The sequence below is a fragment of the Tyto alba genome, unplaced genomic scaffold (genome assembly GCF_018691265.1).
Source record: "Tyto alba isolate M040663 unplaced genomic scaffold, T.alba_DEE_v4.0 Super-Scaffold_28, whole genome shotgun sequence".
Lineage (NCBI taxonomy): Eukaryota > Metazoa > Chordata > Aves > Strigiformes > Tytonidae > Tyto > Tyto alba.
The window spans coordinates 449,801-477,012 of NW_024881302.1; the positions used below are offsets into that span (position 1 = coordinate 449,801).

Genomic DNA, 27,212 nt, shown 5'->3' on the forward strand with positions numbered 1-27,212 from the left:
CAGTGATTTGTTTGGTCCATTGTGCCCTGATTATGGGTGGGAAATATCTCATATTCACCTGAGGAAGAGCCTCTGGTTTAGCCTTCTCTGAAATAAACCTTTTTCTCTTTTACTAAAGCTTCTCTGCAAATAAAACCAATGCATAGGATTGGGGAACTTGCTTCAAAGCCGTTCTGCTACTCTGTGCCAAAATGCTAAAGACAACTGCTGGCAGAGGGAGCTCTGCTTGGCACAACGGCAGCAGAACCAGCAGCTACAGTGAAAATGTATGAGATTTGCTTTTGGGGATGAGCGAAGGGATGTAAAGGAATTTACAGATAGAGGCTTCAGCACCGAAGGGAGAACTTCCTGCGTCCTAGTCCTTGTACATAACGTGTCCGGGGATCACAGACATCTAAAAGCTCAATACTTTGGCTGTGGGTGCTTGGATGGAACAGCAAAGTTTGGGTCTACAGACCTATGCCCCAAGCAAATCGCACAAGAGCAGCTGTGTATACAAGCAAGCGGTCTTATATGTTGGAAACAGGCATCTGATGGTTTGGCATCTTTGGCCCCGATTTGTCTGGGAATAGTTCTGCTCCTCTGCCCTGCTCTCTGTCGCTGTTAAGGGCCTACATCATCTGTGGGGGCTTTCGCTAATTTATTAACCGGGACAGGTTGATTTGATACAGGTTTTTCACTGTGTCTCTGACCTTAGTCACAAACCTCACACCCTCCCCCTCCACCAGCTTGTGGGGGAGAGAGAAATTCCCAATTATTTCAAGATTCTACCCAGCCTGTGAATCAGGGGAGGGAGAGGTGCCGGTAGGATGGTCAGTGGGAGTTAAGAGTTAGCCGGAGAGCTGCCAGCTGGAGCCACGCTTCCCCTGGCTTCCCACTCCTGTCGGGTGGGTGAACGTGTTTCTCCCTCTCCTGCCGGGCGCAGGTCCCAGCGTGGCTGCGGTGCTGACGAAGCTGCAGCGGTTGCTGCCCCTGCCCCGAGGAGCCGGCGCCGCTGTCCTTGCACTGACAGGGCGCGTGTCTCGCAGGACGCCGTGCTCCTCAGCCCCGGTGGCACTGACGTCGGCCTGTGGTCCTCCTCCAGCTCTGTTCCTTGTTGCCAGGATGGACCTCAGCAGTTTATAATCAACACAGGCACCCCCTTTACCTGCCTAGCCAAATGGTGCTGTACTGTGGGCTGCCCTCCCATCCTGAAGGAAGGAGGAGCTACTTTGATAATGAATTATGCTTGCTTTTTAGCAGCTGGGTTTTTTTCACTATTCTCCAGAGCTCCTGAGTGATGCTGTCTGCTCCCGAGAGCCTCACGCAATTGCAGTTTGCAATTTGCTCTGTCACCTCATGCTGTTGTAAGTGTTGCCTCTCTGTCCTGGAAAACACGTCCCATGGGTGTGTTCCAGGAGAAACCTTAGTGATGTGTGGAGAAGGGGGAATATTTGGTTATATGTGCACGTTCAGCGTTATCACTTGGTTTTCCTGCTTTTTGGGTGTTGTTCCTAGGGGATGGCACAGGTTAAAACCTGGCCCTGGGATGGAGGTTTGGGCATTGGTACTTGTGCCTGGTCGCCGTGCCTAGCGCTGCGTAAGTCTCATTCACTGAGATCGTGTGACTTTAGGTCCTTCACGGGCCACAAGGTTGAATTCCTTTCCTCAGCTGATGCGCTTGGGGTTTCAGATAGACTCCCATCTTGGAGATCCACTTGCTGACTGAATAAGGCCTTGCTTTATGCTTTCTCCCCGAGGGACTTTGCTTCTGGACCCTGGTTTGTCTTGGAACTTTGTAGACTTTGCCTGTCTGCAGGCGGTTGAGGTTGCAGGGCCACCCTTCCTTGCAGGGCAGGTTTGAACTCCCTCCCCGGTGGCGGGGCAGAGGAGCAGCCCCGGGAGGGGGGCAGCGAGGGGCCAGGAGCAGACACCGGGCAGGGGCGGCGGGCGCCGGCACAGCAGCCGCAGAAGCCAAAGAACGAAGGTCTCCTGGAGAAGTTTTTGCTTCAGATGACTTTAAAGCTCTTTATGCAATATCCTCATGCTTTTTGTAGGTACAGGTATAATTATTTCATTATGCTTTCCTGTGAAGTGTGAAAACTATCTTTACCAATCCTCTTAAATTAAATATAATATTCAGTGAGACAGGAGATAGAGAAATGTTAATTGAAACTGGAGAGGTGTTTATAGGGTGATACAGTGTGGCCAACTGTGACTAAAATTAATGTTCAGGGTCCTTGGTAGTGATTCATATTCCAGAGTTTATTAAATATTTTCAACAGCAGTCAAAGCCACATGGAGTAGTCCACTGCATTTGTGAAAATCATCTGTGCAGATATATGGCACTCGCTAGGAGCAGGCCAGCCAAAATCGGGTTTAATTGGATCAGGTTCTCCCCGGGCTGCTGCAAGGATGCTTTTGAGCGCTTTCTGTATTAGCAGGCTCCCAGGCCTGTCACATCCCATATGCCTTCTGGGGCCAGACCAAGCCCTCCACAGACCCCCCTCTCCACACCTGGGGTTTCCATGGGCTCTTTACGTACAAATGGAGGCAGAGTTCCTTCCCAGAAAAATGAGCCCCGTTTTGATGGCATAGGGCAGTGAGGATGCGGTTGTCCGTTGTTCCCACTGCAAGAGCTCAGCTATCCTGCCCTCAGCAGGAACCCCGATTATACTGTGCCATGAGGCAGATCCCCCTTTGGGGAGCCTGTCCCCCCATCCCTGCTCTGCCGCTCGCCCTCCTCTGAAGGGAGGACACGGGGACAGGCCAGCATCCCCCCTGACGCTTTGGTCCCTGGTGTTGGGTGCCGCTGGGGACGTGGCACTAGACAAAAGACAGTGTCCCCCGGACAGAAGGTGCTTCCCAGCTGGTGCCCCTGAAGTGCTGGAAGCTGCTGCTGGCCCCGGGTGCAGCATGGCCCCACTGCCCTCATCCAAGGCACCATTAAACTGCTCAAGGGGCTGCTGAGCTTGGCAAGTCAAGTCCTAGAAATGCAGTCTGGGTCTCAATAGCAGCTGCTCATGAGTAATGAAGACCTGAGCCTTCAACTATGCTTTCCCAAGCAGCTCCAGAGGTAAGGGGGCTCTGGACATGGCTGCAGGGCATGTCATTGTCTGGGGACATGACTCTTCATGGGGAACAGGGATCCTCTTGTCCCCTGGCAGGTCAGGAAGGTCTGCATGTGGGCAGGCAGGTCACCTCACCTGTGAAGATGCCCAATTCTTTTAGAGTAATTAGGGATATACGTCAATTAAAGAGTAATTTTCTTTGCATCCAGGAGTTTGTTGCTTTCACTCATCTGTCTCTGAATAGCAGAAATGGGGCTGTCCTCCTGACACTTTGTCACCAGGCAGCCCATGCTAGCCTAGAGATATCATCTCTCTAATTCACTGCTTCAGCCGTTCAGTGTTACACATACTGCATGGGAAGGAAGAGGAAATGCAACTTAGCAGCTGATGAGTGACAATGATACATCACGGGCGACGGGCTCAGCATTTCTGCAAATCTTCTGCTTGCCTAGGGCACCAGAAAACATTTTAAACTATTGAATACTGCAGCCAATAAGAGGCTGCAGTAATTTATTGATGTTCCCAGCTTGCCTTATTCCTTTCATCTATCTTTATGCCTGCCCTGGAAGGCTGAAATAACTAATGTTGCTATTTTTTTAATGAAGTTAGGTGAGCTGTTCACCTTTCACTAGTAGGGCCTGAGCTCTTTTCTTTTAGGGTCCTGACAGTAGTGAAGGTCAAGCAGTGACCTTCCTTTGCTTTTCCTTTGTGTGTGGTGTGGTACAGACAGGTTTTTGTGGGAGGGAGCACAGTGATTGGTGCAAGTGGGCTGACCAGCCCTCCAGAGCTGCTGCTGCAGTAATTGCTTATTGGTGTATTGCTATTAGGTTTTTATGCATGCTGCTAAAAATCCCTTCTTGTTCTAGAAAGCCCAGCTGCTCCAAGGATGCCCACCTTCTGCAGAAGCTAGATTTTTCCCACTCTGAAATATTGAAGATGCTCAGGCTCTATGTGTCTTTTCCTCTTTAGCATAAGGCTTTGGGGCTCATATCTCATTGTCTTTTCAGTTAGGTTCATGCAGACTTGTGTTTCTGGCAAATGCCATTTCACACAGCTACTGGAAACGATGAAATGATTCTGCATAATCCCATTGGCAGCTTGTTAAACTGATCAGCACATCCCATCACCATGGAGAGAGCCAGCTTCCATTGGAGGAGACTGTACTAAAGAAGAAATCAATTTCCCATATAGCACCATCACAGCTGACACTGAACAAACTCCTGTTAGATCGATGCCCTTCTGTGATCTTGTAACTGGCAGGAGCTGCCAAGGCATGAAAACTCATTGCTATTTGTGCTGGTTTTTCATCTTTGAAACAGAATGCCATTGTGCCCCTTGCACTGCTCAAGCCGTCTGGTCTTTGTTATTGTTCTGGTGTTAGCTTCTTGGATTTTGGATTGTCCTGTTTGTGCAATGGCTAGTTCATTTGCTTAAAAACAATGGAATGAATTATCCTTCTTGTCACTCCAGTAAATTGGGAGATCCATGGTGGAAAGAGGTAGCAAGAACTTGGTGTGTCAGGGATTCCAGACCTTCCAAATTCACAGGCACAAATTAAGTGTTTGCCTTCCTGGGGAATGTCAGTACCCCTTGATCTTTGACAATACAGATGCAATGGAGTTGTGTTTTCTTTCACGAAGCATTTAAATTATCTGAATTTGCATTGTTTTGCTACTAATATTATGAAAGTAAGCACTGATGAAAGAAACCATCATCAATCCTCAAATTCTGAAGCACCTGTCACTCATCAGAATATCTGCAAATTAGCTAATGGTCATCAGAAATTAGTAATTATTTTCAGTGTTTCTTTTGAACTTTCAAATACTAATGTAAGTTGCTGCCTGATCCCAAGAGCGTCAGGAAGAACAGAAATGTCTCCACTGCTGTCTTACAGACAGAGTGAATGGGGAGTCTCCCCCAAGTTTATTGTAAAGACAACTGTCTGCAGGAAGCCTTGAGGCATGAAATGCTTTGACATATGGCTTTCACCTGTCACACTATCTTCTGAGTTCTTTGCATTAATGCACTGGTGGTAGAGGAGAAGAACCCCTTCGTTACAGTGCAGCGTTCTGGCACATGAAACACACTAGTGCCTCTCCTGTCTTTGCGGGTGAAGATCATAGCCTTGACACAAAAGGAAGCAGTCACGACTTTTACTATGCTATATGAGGTTTAAAAAAAATATATATAAAATAAAGTTCTTCAGCACACAGAAGATTCTCACCAGATAAATTAATTTTCAAGCTTTCATGGCAGAACAAAGAGCAACTTTGGATTTTCAACTTTGTTGCTTCTCTTAGAAAAACCTTGTCATTCACTAAGTCGAGAGTTGGAGAATCTATTTTGTCTGGAAAAGTGTTTCAGTGCAGGAATGAAATGTCATTTCCCCACTGGAAGATAAATCAGCAGAGCAGCCAGGTTGTTACTTGGACTGCTGCATGACTGCCCTTGAATTTCTGGACCCCATGTGCAGTGTAGGGCAGCCCCTGTTCCTCTCCAGTCACACAGCCCATCCTGGGGCATGCCAGGGTTGGACAAATGGTGTGATCTCCACTGGGAGCTGATCCGAGCTTCCGCCTTTGCTAGAACCTTCCCAGGGCATGCGTAGGACTGGCTGGAGAGTCAGGCCCTAGGGGCTGCATGCCAGCAGGAGGAAGGATGGCGGGAGCTGGGGACAAGAAGGGGCATCCTCCCAGTCCTCGGATCTGGGTGTTCCAGCCAGGTGCTGCATTAAAGATGCAGAGGGACAGGCCTGTCTGGGCCACTTACAGCTGCCCAGTTAGCCTGTGTGCAACAAATTCCCACGGGTCTTTACTATTCTTAACTCTTGCTGCATATAGCACTTTCTTTTTGTGGCACTCAGTGTTTTATAGATGTACAATTTTACAGATAAAGCATCAAGGCTTTGCTTTTGCTACAAGACAGACTAACTAATGTAACTTTGCAAATTTGTGCAAATTAGGTCTACTGATTATTTTATGGCAGAGAATGGGAGACTTTAAAACTACCTTCAGGAGAAGTCGTAGTCTGAATCTGAGTGCTGCCTTATGAATCAAGGTCAGCTGGAGTAAGCCGTGCAAATGTTCCAAGCCTCTCGAGCTTAGGAAAGAATTTAGGAGGCTTTGAAGTGCTCTTGATCTTCAGAAGGACATCTGCAGCTAATGGTCTGTACTAGCACGCCAAGAGCTGTAAGGTTACATTGCTACTGTCTTGAGCCTTCTCAGTCCCAGTAGGTTTCCAGGGCCCTTTAATGCAAGTTCAGAGGAAAGCAAGCTGTAAAAAATGCACTCTCAGGCCAACAACTGATAATCTAGTGCTGGTTAAGTCAGGTGTAAAATGTCATACTGGGGTTTTAACTATGGTGTTTAAATGCCTGATAAAGTACAGCACACAGTATTAGAAGGGTTTCAATGAAAAGTTAAGTAAGCAGAGACTCCAGACTCTTTACTATATGAGTAAAGGTTCATTTTGTAACTGTATCTGAATAGATAAATATCTGTTTATTAGATATGCAAAGTAGCACAGTAGTTGGCCAGATTGTTTTGGTTCCAACTCTAATAAGCAGGGGAGAAAAGCTTTGCTGTGAATTCAGGATTGATCCAGGTTTTCAGGAATAGCTTTTTCATCTGGCTCCCTTCTCTCATTAGCTGATGGTGCCAGGAAGTTCTCTGCTAATGAATGGCTGCAAAGTTCTGTGAGATCTTCAGATGAAAACACCTGCAGAAGCACAGCACAGGGTATAGTCACCTCTCAAAGCATGCTGCATGATATAAGCCAAGATGTAAAGGCTTTGCTCAGTTAGATTCAGCTTGGATCTGGAACTGTGATCATCTCCTGGGGGTGGGGGAAGGTTCTGCCTTCCAGTCCTGGAAGTTATGGGTCTAGGACCTGATGAAGCTACACTGAGGTCCTGGACACACAGTATCTGGGACGCAGATGTGTCTAGATGACACAGACACCTCCTTCACCCTCCATCACAGCATCAGGACAGGAGGAGAAGCCTCTGATCAGACATAACACAACCTTCAAGTCCCTGTTTGCAGTATGCATCCTCTGCTGAAGCTGTTACTGGAGCTGGTCCATGTCCCCATTACCTCCCTCCATCCACGCAGCTGGCAGTGCTCAGCTGTGCTTGTGTTTCTCAGGCAGGACTTACCTGCACCCACTTCCCCCACCCCGCCCCTTTGCAGCTCAGAAGTGAAACAAAAGGTATGAAAGGTGGTGGTGAAGACCATGCCCAGCTCCGGATGAGGTAGAGGAGATGCCTTTGTGTGTGGCCTTAGCAGATCTCTTGATCAGGCTGGAGGAGATGGTTTTTGTACGGTAGCCCCATCAAGGCTGTGGCCACTGTGTTCTTGTCTCATGGGGTAGATCTGGGGAGGTGCCACAGCATGGTGGGACATGCTGGGTGCCAAGCAGGGAGATGTGCTGTGAGAGAGATGACTTCTCAACCCCCCAGATTCCACAGTGGTGCTCCATTAACTAATGAGAGCATTAAAAATGCAGAGAGTCACTGGGCTGAGCATCAAGGTCCATGACAGAAAGACAAATTGGACAACTAATAGGTTACATGAGTGGCAAGTTTTGGTGACAAGCTGACAGCATGACACAGCAGAGTCAGAGCAAACAGATTACTCGGTGGTTCCTGAAAGGTCATATTGTCAGTGTCTCCGTCAGCAGGTGAGTGGCAGTTCATCGCTGCCAACCGGGAAATGACAAGGGTCTTCGCTGCTGCTGCTGTTAGTGGTGGTCTCTCCTACGTGATCTGAGCGCTCGGGTGAATTCGAGTTTCTTGGTGACATTTCCAGAGGGCTGCTTCTGGGTCAGAGCTGCGGCAGGTGCCCCCGTGCTGGTGTGCAGAGGGTGCTTCGGCCGGGTCCCAGGCACTTGCTTGAGATGGGCAAGGTCTCTGGGAATGGAGGGAGGGCTTCTGCAAGCAGTGGAGTGTGCCGTATCCTCACACCTGGTCTTCAGCTGCTGCTGTCTGCCTGATGTGCCAGCAAGCTGCTGCTTTTTGTTCACGTTGCAGCATTGGCCCTGAGCACTGGGCAGGAGCCGGAGTGCCTGGCTGGCTGCAGGGAGGGGAGAGGGGCAGCAGGTCTCCCTGCATGGGCTGCCTTGTCTCTTCCAGGACCCCACCCCAGGAGGGACTGAGCAGAGCACGCAGACCCTTGCCTCTGCCCCAGAGAACTCACAGCCAGCATTCACCCCAGATCCTAACCCCTGAGGCTGTGTCTGGCTGTGACAGCTGGTTTGGGGTTTTGGCTGTGACCCTGCGTGGTGGAGGGAACAGACAATGGTCTTCGGAGCAGGCAGCAGAGAGGGTGTTGTGCTGGTGTTGGCAGAGCAGAGGGAACCAGGGGAGGCTGGTTGGAAACAAGACCAGTTTGTGAAGAATAAGGTGCTGGAGGCCAGGATTTGGAGCATGGCCAAAGTCCTGCAGAAAGAGACAGATGCTGTGCCTTGGATATCTGGCACTCTGTGGCTGGTTTTGACTGGGAATTGTAAGCAAGGACAGCAACAGTCCAGCCACCCTTCAGAAACGGTGCAACTAGGGAATGAAATAATTTCCTGCAGTTACAAAAATAGCATCCTTCTGAGATGCCACTCGGGAACCTCCCCAGCACCCCTGGGCTGTGCTTGGGTCTTGCTGGGACATGCAGCACCTGGGGGAAGCCTGGCTCCATGTCTCTGTAGTGCACAGCCAGCAAGACTCATCATTAGACTCTGTTTGCTTTAAGTCATCAAAAGTTTTAAATGGTTGTCTAATACCTTTTGGTAAATGCTCATTTCCATCCCATCTGGCCTGTTCATCTCACTGACAAATTGATTTTCTCTTGGGAAAGACCAGTGCCATGTTAGCACAGGGTGATCACCAGGTGTGACTCTGGTCAGTGCTGTTTGCCCTGGAGTTTTGGGGAACCCCCGGCTTTGTCATGGTTCCCTGGGTCTGGGGCAGGAGAAGTCAGCTCGGTGGCCTCGCAGCAAAGGTGTGTCTGCAGGGTTGTGCCTGCAGCAGTGGCAGAGCCAGCCCTTGGCCGAAGGGCTGTGTCCTGCTTTGTGCCGGCGACGTGCTCGTGGTCTGTCTCTGACTTGTCGCTGCCCCAGTGCCCCGGGGACGGTCGTGCCGGGGACGGTCGCCAGGGCGCAGAGCACCAGGTCCTCCCCGTGCCAGAAGGACAAACCTTCAAGCCACCTTTGTTTTCCCAGACAGAGCAGGGACCCGACTTTCTTGCTGTTTGAATGTTGTGAAAGAGGACAATCTTTCTTCAAGCCACTGTCTGAATGAAAGTGGGGTGTGCAGGCATGTGTGAAAGCTAGATCGAGCACACCGAGAATGATCTAGCCGAGTGTGAGAGCTCAGAGAACTCTCTAGACTTAATTTTTTGTCAAATGGTCATTGGAGGGTTAATGTAATTTTGGTTTTAATTACATTGCTGGAGGGCACACTTACCCAAGGGAAAAGACATAATTACCAAGACATTTTATTAAGATATTATTTAATTTTATTGATGTGTCACAAGCAAAGGCACAGGAATGTTCAAATCAATATATACTTACATCAATGTTTAATCTACTTTCAGCATTTTTGGCGGTTCTATTTATGCAGTTACCAGTTGATAAATTAACTTCCTGGGAATATGTGGAAAATTAATGAATTTCCAGCAAAATCACACCCTGTGTTTTTGTTTCAGCAGGAAACCAGAATATGAACAGGCTTTCATCTTTTAAGGGAATGTTTTGACCCCTCTGCCTTGCAGTTCGCCATCACTGGGTCATGAGTGCTCCATTTTTCTTCAGCATCTTTTCCAGAGCAGGTTTGTAGACCTTGCAGGTCAGGAGCCCCTGTGTGAAGGGCAGCTTAGAGCTGGGCAGCATGTCATCCTGGACCCATCCACCGGCGAGTCCCCTGCCCCAAGGCCAGGAGCAAGGCGGTTTGTCCTCTGATTGTGCAGGTGGAGGCACGGGGTGTCTCTGCTTTGCGGGGGGAAGCTGGCTCAGGCTGGGCTGCCGGGCTGGGGGCCCTCTCCCAGCAGCGTGGCATGATAAACCCAGTTCTGGAGACGTTGTGGAACACCTGGGACTGCACTGTGCTAGTAGCAGAGAGGCATTTATGGGATGCAAGTACACGACTCCATTTGGTTCTAATCCCAGGAAGCAAAATCTGCTTGGATCTTACAGGAAAAAAACCAACCAGCCTAGGTAAGTGTTGTGCAGGAGCTGGCCCCTGAGCATTCCGTGCTCTCGTCTCCATGGCAAGAGGGGACGGGAACATGCAGCCATGCGACCTGTCAGTGACAGAGAAGCAGGACGAGGTTCAGAAGGAAGAGAGAGCTCCTGGACAGCTTACAGACCGGGGTCTGATACTGAGTCCTCTTTGCTGTGCTCTTGATGCTGAGGCTGATGCAGCACAAGGTTACTTTCAGATACAGACAAATTCAAGTTCATGATGGACTGCAGGGTGGTGAAGTGAGAGCTTATTTTCACCCCATGTTTGCAGCTGGGAGAAGAGTAAAAATAACCTGAGTAGTCAGAGATACATAATCAGAAAGAAATGGATGTCTTCATCCCCATGTGGTTTCTGATCTTTTTTCCAGCTTTTTTTTTTTTTTTTTTTTTTTTTTTTTTCTGCTTGAGAAGTCTGTCTTTCCTTCTCCAGTCCTAAGGTACAGGTTATGGACAGCCAGCCCATGGAAGCGACTCACTATGTGCTGAGTCTGTCTGCCTTTCCTCTCCTTGCAAAGGCAATTGCCTTTCCATCTTTCCAGTCTTCTGGGTCCTCCCTCGTGGTTTTCCTGGGGCTGTGCTGCTCCCATGCATGGTACCTTTCACACTGGTACCCTTCGGCACATCTCCACTCACTGCCATTTGCATCCAGTTGCCTTGTGGGTGAGAAATCTCTGATGTAATCTCTGATCCAGCCAGCTGCTGAATTACGCTGACTCCAAACGATTTGTCACCAGTGGAAGGATTGATGTTGGGAAGCGCTTTTTGAGATGCCTTTTATCTTCCCACATGCATGGTGCTGCAGCACAATTCCTCCGTTGTCTTCATCTATCAGCTGCCCCAAGTATATATATTATCTACTGGTTCAGCTGCTCCTGCTCCCTGCACGAGAGCCCCTTGCTCCCCGCTGCCCTCCGCGACACGCAGATGACACTCGCAGTGACGGACTCGGTTTCAGCTTCCCCATGCTTAGGTGGGTGGGCACTACTGGGGCTGATTGTCATTAATGCTTCCCAGATGCTGCCTCGTATGGTCAGTTTTGCAGGAATCCTGGCCATGGCCCTTCCCTTGCTTCCCTGCTGGATTGAGCCATCTTTTTTCCCTGGCAGTAGCTGCCATCTGCACCAGAAGGTTAATTTGTTCCTCTTCCCCATAAGTGCATTTATCACATGGAAGTGGCTGTTGTGGAAAATATTGATCAAACACCGGCTGTTCCCTGGCTGGACTGAAACTGAGTGTTACAGTTACTCAATTGCTTGGCATTTTGCTTTGTGTGCAGGCAGCTATGAAGAGTGTGTCTGCATGTACATGTGTGTGTGTGTATGGGGCGCACGGAGGGGAGCGAGCAGTGGCTGCTGCAGTCTGTTTCACCCTCCAGCAACCCCAGCAGCGATTTTTCTGGCGTTGGATGTATGGCTGATGCCTCTGTGGGGAGCAGGTTTTCTCCTGCATCCAGCCCGAGCTGTTGGGCTGGCGGTGGCTTTGCGGGCAGAGCCCCCAAGTGTGGCTGGGGGGAGAATGAGGTACGTGTGTGTTTAGAGGAGGCTGTGTCCAGTGCTGGGAGCAGAGGGCTGGGGTGCCTCCAACTCGGCGGTGCACCCCGCCAGTCAGAGCCATGTGCCTTTCCAAAGGCACTGACCAGTGACCTGGCCAGCAGGAATGCTCTGCCTTACTCTGCTTTAGAAACTCAGCCCTTTGTTTCTGTCTCGTGCCTGTGGCAGCCCTGGGCCGTCATTCTCTGAGCTCCCTCTGGCTCCCCAGCACCGCCACAGACGATTGCTACCAGTCTCTGCACTGGAGCACACTTGTCTCTCTATTAAAGAAAAATACAATAATAACAACTCCTTGTGGCAGCTGCACAAATATATGCTGTTTTGACAGCACCTTATTTCAGCACAGTGCTCTGGAAGGCTTGTGTGAACATTTCTTGCAGGCAGCTTCACGGTAGGAGAGCTGTGGCACAATGAAAACATATGAGTCACCTATTTAAAAATCACAGTGTTTTTAGCAGCGGGACCTGTCTCTGGTCCCGGCCATCTGTCAGTGGCTACTCTCACTGGGGTGCTTTTCAGGCATTTATTTACCAAGGAAACAATGGCTGGGGACCCCTGGCCCTTTGGCACCCTCGGCAATGTCCAAGCAGTCCCAGCTGCCTGCTTGCCGTGGCACGCCTGGGCAGTGGGCTGCATCCAGGCTGGGATGGCACGTGGCTCCTGGTCCCCATCACGTCACAAGGAGTCAAGGGCATTCGGAGGAGGGCTGGGGTCGTGGCAGAGATAACAAGGGGCATCCAAGAGCAGTGAGCCTGTCCGCCGGGCTCTCCGTTTGTGTCCTGGTGTATGGAGCAGCAGAGCAGACACCAGGAGAGGCAGGAGCGAGTTTTTTTAGGAAGGCTCAGCCCAGTGCAGAGCTCTGGCCTGGCAAAGCAGGGGCAAGGAAGGGACTGCGCCGGCGCTGTGGGTCACGGGTGGAGGGAGGCCACGTGCTGCTCGGCCGATGCTGCTGGGGCCAAAAGGGGAGTGTGAGGAGAGCAGCTTCCTAGCGCGTGCTCAGGACGCTGCAAGCTGGGGCAAGGTGTTAACCTCTCCCTGGAGCAGGGTGAGCCCTTCTGACAGCCATTTGCCAGCTAAAAACAATCAGAGAAGCCCAGAGAGGAATCCCCAGTTCACAAGTAAAAAAGAGCAGAACTGCTAGGAAGAGAAAGCCGCTTGGCCTCAGATGTCGCCTATTAGCGAGCAATGGAGCATAAAAAACAAACTCAGGTGCAAAACTGTGTGTACGTGCACACAGTAGGCCAATGTCCTGCTAAACATCAGCCAGGTCCCTGGCTCCATCTCCTCTGTCCTTCAGATCCACTCAGGAAAGCATGGGCCCTCCGCCGTGCTGCCAGAATCACGGTGCTTGTGTCTTTCTCCTGACTGCACTCTTACCGCGGAGAGGCTCCAGCCCTCTGGGTGGTGCATCCGTGTGCGGAGGCAACGGGCAGCTCGGGGAGCTGGTGCCCTGAGCACTGCGCTGGCTGCAGTGCTGCACCGCGGCACCCTGCCACGCCAGCCGGCGGCTGCGGGCAGCTAGAGCCTGCCCCTCTGCTGACAGCTCTGGCACTCCGTCCAGCACACACTCACAAGACCCGCACTCTGCCAGTATATTAAAATTTAATTAGGCAGTAGATGCTTCATGCTTCCAGGCCCTGAGGCTGGAGAAAGTCAGAATGTCTTTTGGTTTCTTAATGGGAGAACTGTCCCCTCCAATAGGCTGTAAGTGGTTTTAGTGACACTGGGCAAAAGCCTGCCTTCTGTTTTACAGTTGTGTAATTGCTGACCTGCCCAGTTCATCTCGGCATTGCCTCTTAGTGTGCACCAGGGTGTGCGGGGGGGGGTCCGGCTGGGTGGAGGTGGAGGAAAGGCTGCTGAGCCTAATGCTTCTCCTGGGTCACTGCGAGGTGCTGGGGCTGCTGCGGGTGACGAGGAGGTGTGTGCAGCAGTGCCAGCTCCAGGGCCTTTTATCCCAGCTCCCCTTCCTGAGGGTCTGTGAAGGACCTCTAAGCTCAGAGCTAGGGCTGGGGCAGCAAATCCCTTCTCCCCACTAGGGCACCTCTTCTTGCTAGCACAACGCCACCGTCCCTGGAGCTCTCACCGAGAGCCCTGCGTGTTAATATTTGCCATTACTCCAATAATTGTTTCTTCACTCTGCACTGTGGCAGGAGCTCATGGCTTCAGCAGACGTGGATTTTCTATCCTGGCTGCTGTGTATTCTACGCACACTAAGTTAGATGTAGTCCCTTCCTCGGAAAGCTCAAAATCTAAAATAAATTATAATGCAAAATATCAGACTCCTGTGATGTGGAGAGCGTGGGTCTGCCAGAGTCACAGCCGAAACTGCCCTGTGCTGCAATTTGGACAGAAAGCTTCTATTGCTGGATCCCCCCCTGCCTTGAGAGCTAAGCTCTGCTATTGAGTCTCCTTACCTGGAGAGTTGTTTGTAAATTCTGAGTATTGATTCTGCAAATGCAGTTCCTCCTTGTAATTTAAAGAAATGAAGAGATTCTTAAGCACTGAGAAAGCTCCCAGTTATTTAAAACCCTTTCAGCTTAAAGTATTAAAAAATGAAGCATTTCTTACAGATCTTGGTGTCCCTTTGGGTGAGGGCAAGGGAGGCTTGTGCAAGGCCTTTCCATGGGAACCCAAGGGATATATATATTGCAGAAAACTCATTAAAACGCATTTCCAGTATCAAAGGGCCGTTCTTAATCACTCTGTGGCAACCTGCTGCTTCAAACAGTGTTTCCAGCCTCCCTGTCGGCGTGTTCACTTCTGGGATGGCTTCTGCCTGATTCAGTATGTGTTCTCCCTCTTTCTGGGGCAACACACCAGTTACATCTTGATCTGAAACGCAGGAAAAGCTTCAGAAACAGATGCTGAGCAAAAGGCTAATTGCGAGCAGCAGAGGAGCTGCTGCCACGGGCTGCTCCCCCTTGGGGTCACTGTGATCCCAAACTGTGCTGTTTGGCCCTGGTGCCTGTCCTGTGCCACCAGCCCAGAAGGGAGAGCAGCACCAGGTGCCATGCAGGTCCCTCCCCTGCAATGGGGACCAGGTTACAGCAATGCTCTCAGAAGCTTTGGGAGATTGGAAGGAAGAAGCAGAGCCACCCTGAGCCCAGCCTTGACTCCTGCACCCAGGTGATGAATAAAAATTCCTGTTCCATTCCAACTCCATCCGATCTGAGATGAAAGAAAACAATCCAGGAGTGTTTGGGGCAGCCAGCAGCAGTCACTGGTACCTTCCCTTCACCACATCTTATCCACCAGCTTGTGACCATCCTTCCAACCAAGCTGGGGGGGAAGCGCTCTGGGCTGGGACATGGTCACTGTGGTCCTGCCGCTGGTGCTGGTACTGTGCGGGTATTGCACCCTCACAGACTGCCCTGGGTGGGGAATAGGAGTAAGAGATGGGAGCTGCCACATGCCAGATTGGCAGCTAGAAAATTGGCGCTATTTTCTTCCTTCATTGTTATGCAGAAAATATTTTGACCTTGGGGTAGCTGGCGTGTGTGGGGAGCTCTACCAGCGAGCGGCCCTTGGAGGCAAGTGCTGCTCTTCATTCTGAGCGCAGGCGGGACTGGCTGGAAGTGGCCGTGTTCCCTGGGCAATGGCATCTGCTCGTGAACCTTCGTTCATCTTTGAATTTGGGGCCCGTGAGGAGCATCTGGGAAGGCCTGTGATCACTCTGCTTGGCTCTGACTAATCCTGGGCTCCTGAGGCTGTGCAGGTTGCTGCTGGGATCTCACTTCTTGCATCTGTTCCTGAGACTTCAAAAAGAGCCTCCCCCAGCCTCTACTATCAACATTTGAGACACTTGTCACTTTACAAAATGTCTTCATTATTTTAAAATGAGGTTTTTGAGAGAAGCTGTTGTTATTTATAGGTTTGTATCTGCTATCAAAGCACTTATCGCCGTCGTACCTCAGAGCCTCCTAGCAAGTGCCGCGTTGATGGCCACTTTGGCCGCTCGCTGCTGGGCTGCAGCTCCCGCCGTGGGGCTCAGTGACGCCCCGGGGCCGCTCGCCGGGACAGAGGCTGCAGCCAGCAGCGCTTCGGCCGGGGGGACGGCCCTGACGCTTGGGTCTGGCAGCAGGGTGCCCGCGGCGTGGGGCAGGGGGTGCTGGCGGCCGCGGGCGCTGTGCCTGCAGCGCTGGGGATGCTGGTGGGGACCTTGCGCGTAGCCTGGGGCCGAGCTGGGGCCTGGCAAGGTGCAGGGTGCTGTGCTCAGGCTGCTTGTTTTCGTCCAGGGACAAGCAGTTCTCCTCATGGAACAGCCCGTTAGTCACTCACAGCTCCAACTGGTGCTCTGAAATGAACTGCCGTCAGAGCGACTTCCAGGGGGTTTGCTGCTGTGGTGCCTCGTTAGAGCGGGGGCCTTTGCCTGCATTTCATGGCCGAGTCCCCCCAGGGAATCCTTGTCTGACCATCTCAGCCCATGCGAAGTGTTAACGTATAATAAGGAGCAATAAGCATCCACTGGCTATTATTTTCTATTTGCATGGTCAGCTGGAACAGAGAGCAGCTTGGAGTAGGGTTTGATATGCCGATATTGATTTTCTTTATAGATTAGAGCGATTCAAGCAGTTATAAGGTTAATTTCAGATGATTAACTTCACCATATTGTAATATTTGATTTAGATTGGCTTTCAAACACTTTCCACTTATTGATTTTCAATATCGTACTTTTAGCACTGCAGCCAAATGTCATTTAAATAAAAGGTTGACAGAGTAGAAAATATTCACAGCAGACCGGAAAATTCCACTACACTCCAGCCTGGACCTGCTCTGACGCAGCAGAGAGAGGAGCGAAGGGCAGAGCAGCACGCTCGCCTCCAAACCTGGCCCTTGCGAAATTCATGCTGGGCCGGGGCAGCCCCGGGGTGCGGGGGCTGTGGCCCCGCGGGGTCCCCTCGGGACGGGGGGGCCCCTCGCTGCACTGCTCATCGCTGGTCCTCGCCAGCACCCGGGTCAGCCGCCTGCATCCGCTGTCACACGAGCTGCGGGGACAGTGGCATCACTGCTGTTGGCAGGGCTGTTGCTGTTTTGTTTGTGACATTAAAACTCCTTCTTGGTAAAAATCAAACCATTAAATTGTTGGGTATGAGGAGAAGTTCAACCTGTCAATTTTTCCTCCTGGCTTCAGATAATCCTCCCGTCCTGGGGGGGGAGGTGCCAGAGCCTTCTGGTGTAAGCTGAATAACAAGATTTTATTTGCATCAGCTGGAAGGGGCTGGGGATTTGGAGACTGTAGGAAAATTACACTTATGTGATTTCATAGGGAGCTTCCTCCTAAAATATGCAAATGGTGCATTAACATCTTTTCTTGTCAAGGGATCCTCACTTCCTCGCAAGCCTCCCAGCCCAAGAGGAGTTCACGGAGTTAATGCTTCTGATAAAGGCATCAGAGATGTGAATAATGAACAAGTAGAACCCCGTTCCCAGCATCGCTGCTTGGCAGATCCTTCTGCTGGTTGTAGAGGCCCCAGGGCTGCTGCGTCCCTTTGCCCTGCAGACGCGGGTGCCAGCCGTCACCCCACAGGACCGTGCTTTGCCTGGGGGCAGCAGCCTCTGGAAAATGCTTATTTTTCGGTGATAATCTCATGATCTGACCATCCTGCAGTTTTACAGTGGCGGTGCCCCGCCTGCCCCCCCACATCACATGGATCTAGGGTCCTACCAGCCAGCAACCTCACCACCAAGGTCTAATCCCTCACAACAGGTCGCCCCTTTCACCATGGCTACATTCCTCATGCTCGGCTTTTACAAGTCTTACAGCCACTCTGGTTAAACAAAGAGGCTTTTTGCTGGAAAACCTCATCCTTATGTGTTGGAGGATCTTCATCGTCCCATCCCTACTAAGTTGTGCTCTTGCTCCAGCCTGCAGTCACAGGGAGGAGGTGGGAAAGGTGGCACCCTCGGCTGCCTTGGATGATGCTTCTCATTCTGCCATCTCGTAAAGGAGAAGCTCTGCGACTCTTCACTCTTGAGTGCAATGTGGTGCCCTTTATATCCCTTGAGACCAAGATGTAAAAATAATAGAAAACTGACATTTAAGCTATTGGGGTTTTTTATATTAGATTGTTCTGAGCTAAAATGCACAAAGGAAAAAAAATCACCCAAAATACGCTGCTTCTTGCCTATTTTGCATTTCAGTATGGAGATAATATGTGCACATCTCAGAGTAGATTATATTAATGTTTCTGAACACTGATGAGTCCAAACCCACTAAGAGCTGTACACAGCAGCTCAGAGGGTGTGGGAGTGACAGAGGCGCTGGAAGTCAGAATGCAGGCAGGGAGCTGTTTGCTTTTTTCATGGCTTGTGTCTCCTCCTATCTCTCATACTTTTATTTTCAGGGGCTATTTTCCTCTTCACGTTTTGGTCATGTGCTGAATACAGATGAGACACAATGTACACAGAGCTATTAGACTGACACAGACTCATTTTGTGGTTTTGGAAAAAAGATAACCCCCTGATCAAGTTAGCCTGGCGTAGTCTGAAAACTATGAGAGATGCCAGGCTAGCAGTAGTCCCTTAACTGGCCAATATCCCGGGTCTGCTCACGAGTGCCTGGTGCAGGGATGGGGCTGTGGGGGTCGGGGGCTGTGGGGGCTGTGGGGGCTGTGGGGGCTGCGGGGGCTGTGGGGGCTGTGGGGCTGTGGGGGCTGTGGGATGGGGCTGTGGGATGGGGCTGCGGGGGCTGTGGGGCTGTGGGGGCTGTGGGGGATGTGGGGGCTGCGGGGGCTGTGGGGGCTGTGGGATGGGGCTGTGGGATGGGGCTGTGGGGGGCTGCGGGGCTGTGGGGCTGTGGGGGCTGTGGGGGCTGTGGGATGGGGCTGTGGATGGGCTGCGGGGGCTGTGGGGGCTGTGGGGGCTGTGGGGGATGTGGGGGCTGCGGGGGCTGTGGGGGCTGTGGGATGGGCTGTGGGATGGGGCTGTGGGGGCTGCGGGGGCTGTGGGGGCTGCGGGGGCTGTGGGGGCTGTGGGATGGGGCTGCAGGGGCTGTGGGGGCTGTGGGGGCTGTGGGATGGGGCTGTGGGGTGTGGGGGCTGTGGGGGCTGTGGGGGCTGTGGGGGCTGTGGGATGGGGCTGTGGGGGCTGTGGGGGCTTTGGGGGGCTGGTGGGGGCTGTGGGGGCTGTGGGGGCTGCAGGGGCTGTGGGGGCTGTGGGGCTGTGGGGGCTGTGGGGCTGTGGGGGGCTGTGGGATGGGGCTGTGGGGGCTGTGGGGCTGTGGGCATGGGGCTGGCGGGGGCTGTGGGGGCTGTGGGGGCTGTGGGGGCTGTGGGGACTGCGGGGGCTGTGGGGGGCTGTGGGGGCTGTGGGGGGCTGTGGGTGCTGTGGGGGGCTGTGGGGGCTGTGGGGGCTGTGGGGGCTGTGGGAGCTGTGGGGGCTGTGGGGGGCTGTGGGGGCTGTGGGGACTGTGGGTGCTGTGGGGGCTGTGGGGGCATGTGGGGGGCTGTGGGGGTGTGGGGGACTGCGGGGGCTGTGGGGGCTGTGGGGGCTGTGGGATGGGCTGTGGGGGCTGTGGGGGCTGTGGGGGCTGCGGGGGCTGTGGGGGCTGTGGGGCTGTGGGGGCTGTGGGGATGTGGGGGCTGTGGGGGCTGCGGGGGCTGTGGGGGCTGTGGGGGCTGTGGGGGCTGTGGGGGCTGTGGGGGCTGTGGGGGCTGTGGGGGGCTGTGGGGGCTGCGGGGGCTGTGGGGGCTGTGGGGGCTGTGGGGGCTGTGGTGGCTGTGGGGGCTGTGGGGGCTGTGGGGGCTGTGGTGGCTGTGGGGGCTGTGGGGCTGTGGGGGGGCTGCAGGGGCTGCGGGGGCTGCGGGGGCTGTGGGGGCTGTGGGGGCTGTGGGGGCTGTGGGGGCTGTGGGGGCTGTGGGGACTGCGGGGGCTGTGGGGGCTGTGGGGGCTGTGGGGGCTGTGGGGCTGTGGGGGCTGTGGGGCTGTGGGGTGGGGGCTGTGGGGGGCTGTGGGGGCTGTGGGGACTGTGGGTGCTGTGGGGGCTGTGGGGCTGTGGGGGGCTGTGGGGGCTGTGGGGGCTGTGGGATGGGGCTGTGGGGGGCTGTGTGGGGGGCGTGGCTGGGGGCTGTGGGGGCTGTGGGGGCTGTGGGGGCTGCGGGGGCTGTGGGGGGCTGTGGGGGCTGCGGGGGCTTTGGGGGCTGTGGGGGCTGCGGGGGCTGTGGGGGCTGTGGGGGCTGTGGGGGGCTGTGGGGGCTGTGGGGGCTGTGGGGCTGTGGTGGCTGTGGGGGCTGTGGGGGGCTGTGGGGCTGTGGGGGCTGTGGGGGCTGTGGGGGCTGTGGGGGCTGTGGGGGCTGTGGGGGCTGTGGGGGCTGCGTGTTTGGCTGAGCTGGACCACGGCCGCTCTCGCTCCTGCCCCGGGGCTGGTGCTGCCTTTGCTCCTGCAACCTTCTGCAGTCTGGTCTGATGTGCAAGAGTCCCACAGTTTATGATCTGGCCACTTCTCTCTGTGCCTGCGTGTCCTGAGGTGAAGGGATTCTTCTTTCCAGAAATTTCAGGGATTTCCATGTATTCAGGGAACTCTCTTTACGGAGTGCCTGGCTGGCCACTGTGCATCAGGCAGAGCTGATCAAACACTTGTCAAATGAATCGTCTGATTAATGCTGTCATTTCAAATGATTTATTTATAAGTCATCTGCAATAACAAATATTTTTATTGCTTCCTGACCGGCAATTATTTGCCCTTCCTGATTATAAACTACTTATATGCCTGCGGCAGCTGATGCTAATGGTCTAAACTTTGGAGCAATAATCCAAGAACGTGAAGAAGCACTCTGTAATTCCCCCAGCAGAACATTTGTTTTATCTTCAGCTCTTTTCCAGAATTCTTCCACATACACTTTTTGACAAAAGGCAACTGCACAGACCCCACAAAGGTCAAAGCTATTAAAACTCTTTTCAGTGAGCAGTGCTGCAGATCTCCAAACACTTTCAGCTCTCCAGGGAAAGTCTGAACTTGTGTTTTTCACCTCTAGTTGTTTCAGTCCCGTCCAGAGCCCACCAAAAGACTCCAGTGTGGAAAATAACTTTCTGAAGCACCTGGGTCCATCAAATCAGGCTTGATGAAATAGCCATTGTATTGTACCTGTTGAACCTGGAGAGATAAATACATCTGTTCAAGTAATTCATGTGACTGGAAAAATATAGGGCATGCTAGATGCAAGACATTTTAAAATACAAAGGAACATTTGTTCAATATTTTTTTCAGATATGTGTTGAATCCATATCAATAATCATGTGTCATAAATAGACCTTGCAGTGGGTGGTCTAAGACTACAGGTATGTGACAAGATTTTGTTGCTCACTATCTTTACCTGCTTTCACCTCACTTTGTGAGATGCCTTGGAAGGTCCCTTCAGGCACTTCTGGATTTGAACGGTGTAAACAGTGGTGTCACCTGTGTGCTGTGCTGAATTCTCATTCCTACCTGCTGTCTCACTTGTTGGCATGTATGTTAAATGAGGGCAGTTCCCACACAAGCCAGGATGGCACCCTACTAATAGCCTTTGTCCTGCAAACGTCTATGATTTATACCTGCTCTCTGTTCCTGCCTCCTCGGTCCCAGCTGGGCTGAATCTGGAGGGATGCTGCGGGACTTTGCTGCGTATGACCAGTAAAGTCACCCTCATGCCTGCGACGTTTCTGAGAGATGATGTGAGAATGACATTGCCTGCAGCCTCTCTGTCTGAGCCAATTAGTCAGAGAAATTAAACAATGTCTGAGTCAATTACAAAGAGAAATTAAACAATGTGACAACCAGGAGACAGTGGAGACAAAGCTTGCTGCTGAAGTACGTCCGAGGCAGGACAGCAGGTACGTGTACAGCACCCGGTGCCTTCCCCAGGTCTTTGCCATCGTCTCACCGGCGAGAGGGAACTGCCTCGCGGCGGGGCCGGCGGCTCTAACGGCTCTGAGCCCGGTTCTGAGGAGACGTGGCCCCCGTGGTCCCTGCCCGGAGCCTTCCCCCCCGTGCGGGTCCAGCAGAGCCCTTTCCCTCTGGGGCACCCGAGCAGATGTTTTCTGGTGCAGGGTGCTTGGTGAGGTGTGTGGGGACTGCGGGGGACACACGGAGCTGGCTCCGGCAAGGCCAGCATCCCTCAGACCTGTGCGTAGTCCCTCAGAGCACAGGCTCAGCGTGGAGCTCAGTGATGGTGCAGACCAGCTCTGCAAGCCGGAGCCACTGTTTGTGTTGCAAATGTGGCGCCCGGCTTAACGTACGCCAGGAATCAATCAGTAATTCCTCCAGTGAGCTCCTATGTTTGGTTATGCTACAGCATTTCTCTTTGAAAAACAACAATCCAAGACTGAAAACTTTAGAAAATCCACAGCGTTCCTCATGGCTCCCCACAACCTGCCAGTGGAGGGGAGAGGCTGTCTAGAGAGCAGGACAAGCCCCTTCTGGAGGCTTGCAAGGTGCAGCTGGAGTGTATTTTCCCAATAACTTTAGGGAAAATTATAAATCAGCACCATAAATCTAGCCGTGCTTGGCTAAGTCAGCATGGAGCAGCTAGCGCGGGTGCCTGGTAATGCCCCAGCAGGAGTGAAAGCTGCTGCCTTTCAAAATCGCCGACACTTTCTCCACCTTGGGAGCTGGTGCTGGAGCATCGAGAGCTCAGGCGCTGCCACCAGTGCCGCTGGCACGCTCGTCCCCGTGCTGGGCGCGGGGCGGACACGAGCCCTGGGCAGTGCCTGTCCGGCAGCGCCAGCGGCAGGCGCGGCGTGTGCTGTGGCTGCGGGCGGTGGGCAGGGAGCAGCCGTCCCCCCGGCACAGCCCGAGCCCTTGGCCGGGCCCCTGCTCCCACCCCCCGGGCTCTCCGGACCCGCACGGCCCCGCGGGGCTCACACGGCCCGTTTCAGCACGGCCCGAGGTGTAAATGGTGTCGCCGGTGTAACAGGCACAGAGAGGCGTTCAGCACCCGTGGAAAGGAGAAGTCAGCGGACAGACCATCACAGCTTCTCCCTGGCCACACTGTAAGCAATCCGGCTTTCCTGACTTTTTTTTTTCTACAGTCTGTGGGGTGACTTTGGCTTCCAGAGCTGTTAATAGAAGCACCTAAGCCAGACTATGTCTTTGCTGTATCTAGTTGGCACTTTCAACTGTAAGTACAGTGATCTACTAATCATTTTGATCTCTGCTCAGTTCTTTGATCTAGCTGTTGTTCTCAGGTGCGTATAGTGACAGCACAATTAATTAATTGCAAGTTTATAACTGTGCAGCTGCAGCATGCTCTAGTTCACACTTGGAGTTTTACTAGTTGAGTTGCCAGGGTTTGTCATTAATTCTGGCAAACAACAGTGATCCAAAATACTATTCCTCGACCTTTTAAATTTCCCTAAGTCCACCAGCAGAGAGTATGCACAAGGGATGAGCTCCAGCCTCCTGCAAGGGCTCCCTGTGGTAGCGGAGCTGCAGCACTTGGCACCTGGACCTGGCTGGGGGACAAGGGGCCCAGCTGTGGATCAGCATTTCCTAGAGCTGTTTGATTATTTATTGGTAAGTGCTGTGTGAAGCACACAACACAGCTTACAGAAAAAGAGAGAGCAGGAGAGCACTTAGGGGAATAACCCAAAGACCTTTGCTAGCATTAACTATTCTGTATCCTTCAGTTTGAAAGGGAATTAATTAAACCTCCTGCTGCAGGGTTTTGATCAGTCCCTGCTGCAGGACAAGATGAGACCTAGCAGAGGAGCAGGTTATCCACCATTGTGTACTCTTCTCAGAAGTGGCTGGCAGGAAAGCAGAGCAGATGCATCACAAATGTGATTTGTCTGTGCTGCTCCTTCTGCTCATCTGTTTTCCACACCAAAGACGTGACGTTGCTCTTCTAATTCAGCACCAGCGTGGCCGGAGTGACCTTGTGCTGTGGGCAGGGATCTGCACGGGACCTGTGGACGAGGTAGGTTGCGTTGTGGGAAAGGGCAGGAGAACCTGCTCGCTAATGCTGGTGGCCGAGGGCCCTGCAAGGAGCAAGCTGCAGCCCTTTGGGGCCGGGCACACGCCTGCAAGAGCCAGCTCTGCCACTGGTTTTGTGCTCTGACAGGGCTTGTTCGGCTTCAGTGGGCTTGTGCTCCGTGAGCTGTCAAATCTCTTTGCCAGGAGAGCCAGTGGACAAAAGAGCCTCATCTATATATTTTGCCTCCCTTAGAACAAGGCAAATATTTCAGTATCTGTTGAAGAGTATTTGCATTTTTATGGATAAATTCAAGAAAAAAGGCACCACGCAATCCCAATTTGCATCCCTTATTTCCATAGAAACTACAGGAGTCTTGATTGCTTTCATGTGCTTTTGATGAAAATTGAGTGGGGTATCTTTACCGAGCCATAAGGTGGGAAGAAAAATTGGCATTCACAATAATATCTAATGGTTCAAAGGATACTTTTGCAAAACAACTTGCTGTGATTTATTAAATAACTTTGTATTTTTCAAATAATTGGAAATAAACTTTCTAGAAAACTTGTTGCAAGCCTTTGCTAAACCTCTGTAGATGAACATCTGCTTGTGTGGAATGAGGATTGTTTACTGGTACATAGCTGCTGCTTGTGAAATTGAGGTCATTCAGCTCCCAATCAAAGTTCAGACACTAGCGGGGCGCAGTAAAGAACTTGGGTATCATAACCTGTATAAGTGCTTTTAAGCGGGGGGGGGGAAGCAGGCGGTGAATGGCGTAGCAGTGCGAGCGGGCAGCTTTAGGCAGCTTTGCTGCCGGAGCAGAGGTGAGCGGGGCTGGGCCCAGCTCAGCTCCTGGCGCGGCGCGGGGGTCTGGGGGCAGGACACGGCCTGAGCCCCCGGGCCTCCCCGAGCCCTCCGCCTGCCCGTGGTGCCACCCGGCCGTGTCCTGTGCCCCTGTCCCCGGGGCCGGGGGCCAGGCCGGCACCTCCCAGCCGGCGGCTGCTTGCTGGGCCCGCGGGTCGGTCCCATCGCCGCGTCCCGCGCCGGGCGCGCGCGGAGTCCCCGCGGAGCCCGAGCTCATTAACGTGGTGAGCGGCTGCCGTGCGGCTTCTGTCTCCTGCAGCAGGCTGGGCTTGCTGCGCCTGCACGGCTCATCCTGACACAGGGCCATTTATATTTGATGGTGTTTGGATGAATTATGCACATAGCCACTAAGAGAAATTTAATGATGGGTTTCGTCTTCCTTTTTATAGATTTCAGCCTTTGAATTAAGCACCAGTTCACTCTCGGTGCTACAGGGGATAAAGGGAATATTCCAGTCGGTGCGTCCATCACAGCTGCTCTGCCAAGCAAAGTTAACAAGTAAACAGTAATCGCCCACAATTATTGCCCATTACGTGCTCTCTTCACCTGAGATCACACAACAAAGTGCGAGTGTGGAGTCACAGGAGGAGCTGGGTGGCAAGGAGCTGTCAAGATGAAATAACAGCAAAGAGACCTGTCAAACGCCGGCTCCGTGAAAGACCCAAATCCTCTCCTGATGGCCCCTCGGCGCGGTGTACAGGAGCTGCTTCTGTGTAATTATAAATTGTCTGCAGGGCTTATCTGAGAGGTTCAGAGTTGACATTACAATAATAGGGTGGGTGAGCCTTATTTAAGGGATAATGTTCCTGGCAGTGGTGTATACATGGCAATAAACGATGGTGGCGGGTGATTAACACCAGCCCAGAGCCCACGTGGTCCCTGCTGCGTGGCCAGAGGAGAAGGAGCTGGGCAGGTCCCTCAGTGGCGGGGGGGGACCCATGGATACAGTGGGGATCCACGTGCGACGGGCTGCGTGTGGCCACGGGGCTGCACATACAGCCGTGGGGCTGCGTGTGGCCACGGGGCTGCACATACAGCCGTGGGGCTGCGCGTGGCCACGGGGCTGCACATACAGCCGTGGGGCTGCGTGTGGCCACGGGGCTGCACACACAGCCGTGGGGCTGCGCGTGGCCACGGGGCTGCACATACAGCCGTGGGGCTGCGTGTGGCCACGGGGCTGCACATACAGCCGTGGGGCTGTGTGTGTGGCCACGGGGCTGCACATACAGCCGTGGGGCTGCGTGTGGCCACGGGGCTGCACACACAGCCGTGGGGCTGCGCGTGGCCACGGGGCTGCACATACAGCCGTGGGGCTGCGCGTGGCCACGGGGCTGCACACACAGCCGTGGGGCTGCGCGTGGCCACGGGGCTGCACACACAGCCGTGGGGCTGCGTGTGGCCACGGGGCTGCACATACAGCCGTGGGGCTGTGTGTGTGGCCACGGGGCTGCACATACAGCCGTGGGGCTGTGTGTGTGGCCACGGGGCTGCACATACAGCCGTGGGGCTGCGTGTGGCCACGGGGCTGCACATACAGCCGTGGGGCTGCGCGTGTGGCCACAGAGCTGCACATACAGCCGTGGGGCTGTGTGTGTGGCCACGGGGCTGCACACACAGCCGTGGGGCTGCGCGTGGCCACGGGGCTGCACATACAGCCGTGGGGCTGCGCGTGGCCACGGGGCTGCACATACAGCCGTGGGGCTGCGCGTGCGACAAGGGGCTCCGTGCTGGGGGGGCTGAGGTGGGTGCAGGCGGGGTGGCCAGGGTCCCATTGAGAGAGGTAGGAGGGAGGATCCTTGTCACCTAACTCTGGATGTGTACCGGTGCCACGTCTTCGTGAAAGCTGTCTGCCTGGACTCTCTTTGTAGTTAACAGAGAGGAAAGGGCAATTTTTTTGGTGTGGTTTGCCTGACCTACTTTAGGATGAATTGAATTCTTCTCAGAATTGCCTTTTCTCTCCATTTGCTATAAAAAAGCAGAAGGTGATGAGCTCAGATGTGTACCTGCAAGTCAGGAGGGATCGATCCTGTTGGAAATACCTTACTCACTTTGCCCAACGTTTTCTCAGCGTGCTTCTCTGGTTCTACTTTATTTTGAGGATGAATTTTGTGAGGATGAATTTTCTACAGTGTTTCCATAGAAGTAGAAGTTAGAAAGGGAAGGTGCAGGGAACAAGCCTTGCACCTGTGCGTTCAAGGCAATTTTTTGTTTTCTTGAGCCAGATTTGCCCTGAAGGTAAATAACAGCCCTGAAAGTTAGACCTGAGCAATATTTGCCCCCCTGCCAGCCTTGGCCAGGACACTTTCTCCTGTCTCTCTGCTCCCACCCTGCAGAAAAGGGACAATAATGCTGAGGATGGAGGGGCTGCTGCGGGTCCGGGTGCTGGCAGGGAGGGTCTGTGCAGCGGCTCAGCTGCCCACGAGCATGACAGCAGCACGATGGGGCTGGCTGCCAGCCCTTCCCAACAGACAGCCCCACAATTTGCATGCAGAACGCTTTGGCTCTGGAGCCACTACCTGAATCTGGCACTTTGTATTAGGGCAAAAAGAGGAAGAAAAAGTGGACCCACAGTCTCTGGCTCAAATATGACCGGAGCCTCCACGGGAGCCGAGTGCCTGGAGCAGCTGGGG

The 27,212-nt window shown here is 53.1% G+C and overlaps 1 long non-coding RNA gene across 3 annotated transcripts in view; it reads left to right on the plus strand.

Annotated features, from left to right (window-relative positions):
• The window catches only part of LOC116960363, a 161,407-nt gene extending 143,018 nt beyond the window's left edge, over window positions 1–18,389 (plus strand). For all 3 annotated transcript variants that reach the window (XR_006165858.1, XR_004406340.2, XR_004406338.2), the window contains exon 5: window positions 17,150–18,389. This is a non-coding gene — a long non-coding RNA (uncharacterized LOC116960363). The remainder of the gene's footprint in view (window positions 1–17,149) is intronic.
• Window positions 18,390–27,212: the final 8,823 nt, after the last annotated feature.